The sequence below is a fragment of the Mustela erminea genome, chromosome 6, assembly GCF_009829155.1.
Source record: "Mustela erminea isolate mMusErm1 chromosome 6, mMusErm1.Pri, whole genome shotgun sequence".
Taxonomy (NCBI): Eukaryota; Metazoa; Chordata; class Mammalia; order Carnivora; family Mustelidae; genus Mustela; species Mustela erminea.
Window position 1 is genome coordinate 43,851,025 of NC_045619.1, and position 3,590 is coordinate 43,854,614.

Below are 3,590 nucleotides of genomic sequence, written 5' to 3' on the forward strand. Positions count from 1 at the left end.
ATACTTTCTTGATAATTCCCATAGATGGCTTAATGGGACTCTCTTTAGAGATTAGGAAGCTGTCCAATGCTCAGTATTTCCCTGTCTCAACAAAGGACAGGCCAATCTATATTGTGAGAACAACAGCTTGACTTAATTTTTCTTCTGCTTTTTTGATTAAGTACTCTGGTGTGCAGAAAAAGAAAAGGGGACAATTTTAGCTTGTTTATGCTTGAGGAACATTGTGAAGTGAAGGAGGCACTGTATTGGGAGTCAGAAAATTTGCACTGTGTTCTCTCTGTATCTTCCTGGCAGGGTGGTCATCCTCTTTCTATTTCTCTGCGCCTCTGTTGCGTTTATAGTAAAGTAGAATGATAACCTCTACCTGTGTAAAGTGGGCCTAGACTAATTAATATGAGGTTCTTTGCAAATCTGTGTTTTGGTCACAGTAAAGATAAACAGGCTCATCTGAAATGTACCAGTTTTCAAAATAGTCCCCACCCAAAGTGGTGATAGAAATGTTGAATGTTTACTCCCTATCCAGTACAATAAAGGCACAGAAATAAAATACTGAGCAAAATCAACAATGTTCTTAACCTCACTTAAATTATTAAAGAAATGAAGGGTGATGTATTAGGCATTGTGATTGATTAGAATGCCATGTGTCAGCCACCTTCTTAATGGTTGAGTATTCTCATTGTGAACTTGTTCTCTCTATCAAAAGTATCAAAGTAAATGGAAGTGCTTAATGAAATTTTCCTGCTTTCTCAGAATTGGCATTAAGAACTTTATCTAAGGATATGGAAATATGGAAAACTCTACTTACATTTCAAGTTCAGAGACCCTCAAGCTCTTTTTTTCCAAGCTGAAGCCCACCAAGGATTAAAGACCATGCAAATGTACCCATCTCATGGGAAAAAAGGTTCAAGTCTTGGGATTATACCATGTACTGAGAAAGAAACCATTCTTTGTTTCTCTCAAATCTCTTTTCAGTAGTTCAGTGAAGAACTCTGTAATGCTAAGTCAGGTGCATTCTCCCACCATTGCTTTCTCCCTTTGCTTAAGACATGTTGCTGATGTTCTCAGATTTGGGAAATCTTCCAACCTTCCTCGGTGTATTAGCTCCACACCCACTACTCAGATTCAGTACCAATCCTGAGGATGAAAAAAGCCAGAAATCTTCTTGTGTTTTTGACTTCTTGCCTATCTCTCTCAGGCTTTGAAACTGTTTTTTGATAGGTGGAAATAACTGGTCTAACTGGTCCCTACTCTCCCTCTCTGATACTTCCTTTCAGAAACAAAATGACTTCTTCTTCTTTAGTGTGCATCAACACCCTTTTGATAACGTGTCTGTCATTATGGTAGTCAGGATTCTAAATATGCATCCCTCCCCACTGCAGATTCCTGTCCCCTGATTATTCAATCAGTAACCTAGATTCTGCTGTGAGGCGATATTGCTGGTAGGATTAAGGTTGCTATTCAGTTGACTATGAAATAGGGAGATTATTCTGGATTTTCAATTAGCAATAATCGCGCCTCGGATAAACCTCATTGGCTACGATACTGCCACTGGATTTTCCAGGTGAGCCCAGTGTGATCACATGAGTCCTGAAAGGCAGAAGAGGAAAGTCCAAGAGTGAGTCAGAGAGATGTAGTAGCATGAAAAGTAAGGGAGGTTTGAAGGTTAAGACAAACCAGACTCAATGTTGTTGGAAGGAGGCCACTTGAAAAGCACAAGGAGAGATGGGAGCTATCAAGGAGCAAAGATTCTTTCTGACAGTGGGCAAAGAAAGGGCAATTTCACCTCTACAACTACTTGGAACTGAATTTTGCCTGAATAAGTCTGGAATTGGAATATTTCCAGAGCTTCCAGTAATCTTGCCAACATCTTGATTTTAGTCCTCTGAGATCTATGACAGATCTGACCCACAGAAACTATCAGGTAATAAATTTGTGTTGTTTTAAGCTGCTAAATCTGTGGCAATTTGTGTGGCAATAATAGAAAACAATACAGTCACATCTTCCTCCTGCTCCAAGATGCATTTGCCTTCCTGTCCCTGAGGGAAATTGTAGAAGTAATGCAGAAAGCTGAATCAGAAAAGGAAAAACAAATTTTTGGGAGGCAAAATACTATTCCCTTTACACTTTTTAACTTTATATTGATGTGATGACTCTATAATTAGATTATAAAGCCATTGATAGACATTACATACAAAGTAAATTCTAAAATTCTGTGTGTGTGCATGTGTATGAGAGAGAGGTTTGGATTAATATTTCTTCATATATTCTTACATGAAAATATTAATTGAACTTCATATAGTCAATTCAATATTTTTTCAACTGAACCTTATTAAAGTTCCATGAATTAGGAGTGCCTGGGTGGCTCAGTAGGTTAAGCGTCCAACTCTTGATTTTGGCTCAGGTCATGATTTCAGGGTTGTGAGATTGAGCCCTGTGTTGGGTTCCCTGATCAGTGGGAGTCTGCTAAAGATGCTCTCCCTCTTTCTCTCCCCCTCCCTCTGCCCACACACAATCTCTCAAATAAATAAATAAATCTTAAAAAACCCGTCCATGAATTAAATTACCTTCATGTGTATTGCATATAAAGAAACAGGCTTAGAATTTTTAAGTAGTCTGCCTAATGTCAATGAGGTGAAATTTAGACTGCAAAATGGAGCAAACTTTAGGGGAATTAAATATGAAAAATTAGGGAAACTGCAAAAGTAGACTGAGGTGACCAGGGATTGGAGAAAACCCAAAATATAGCTTGGCTAAGTGTGGGAATACCAAGGGGGTATCCTGCATCTCACTCTTTGTCATGGTAAGAGTACGAGTTTTTCCATTGATTAAGGGAACATCTTGTTTGCTATAAAAGTTAAGTTGTCTTATCATAATTTCAGAGTGAGGTGTCTCCTGTGACAAAACAACAAACAAGAAAAACCCAATCTGTTAATTAACCTAACAAATGCTAATTATAATTATTCTACACAATCACTATGTTATTGGCTTATCTGAGAAGCATTTAGATTTAAAAAAAATCTTATTGTATTTATTTTTATAGGTGTGGGTGAGAAGTTGAGACAGGAGGGATAGCTCAAGATGGATCTCCCATGCAGACCAAAATCCTGTGGTATCTTCCTTATAATCATACATCTTTCTCCTAAGGTAACCAACATTTGAGTACCTGCTACAGTGAAGTACGTGAAAACTAGTGAGTATTAGCTGGAGAATTGGTAGCATCCCACACAATGAGGAAAGCAATTTCTGTTCCACTAATGTGAACTTTTAATTTTTCTTCTTCTTCTGCATCTTTCCAAGTAGAGTAATAAGTATAAGAAGGGGTCTTTAGATAAGAGCAGATATTGTCTCCACCCACAGTAAGCTAATGGAAGGAGGACTTTGAATTAAATATGTGATTGAAGTTAAAAAAAATAATTGAAAATTCATGGGCTCAAATGAGAAGCAGTTACAGTAAATGGCTACACAGTGGAAAGGGAGATTTCAAAGACTTTAGAAAGTATATAGAAAAAAATAGAAATATTTTCCACTCAGAATTTATTTTCAATTTATTGATCAAAGTTATTTCATATTACATTATTTACATCATGAAC

General features: G+C 37.2%; 1 non-coding gene across 1 annotated transcript; it reads right to left on the reverse strand.

Moving 5' to 3' along the window:
- Window positions 1–1,409: 1,409 nt before the first annotated feature.
- On the reverse strand, window positions 1,410–1,554 carry LOC116594551. The gene has a single exon (XR_004287273.1). It is a non-coding gene; the product is annotated as a U4 spliceosomal RNA (small nuclear RNA).
- Between the last annotated feature and the right edge of the window lie 2,036 nt (window positions 1,555–3,590).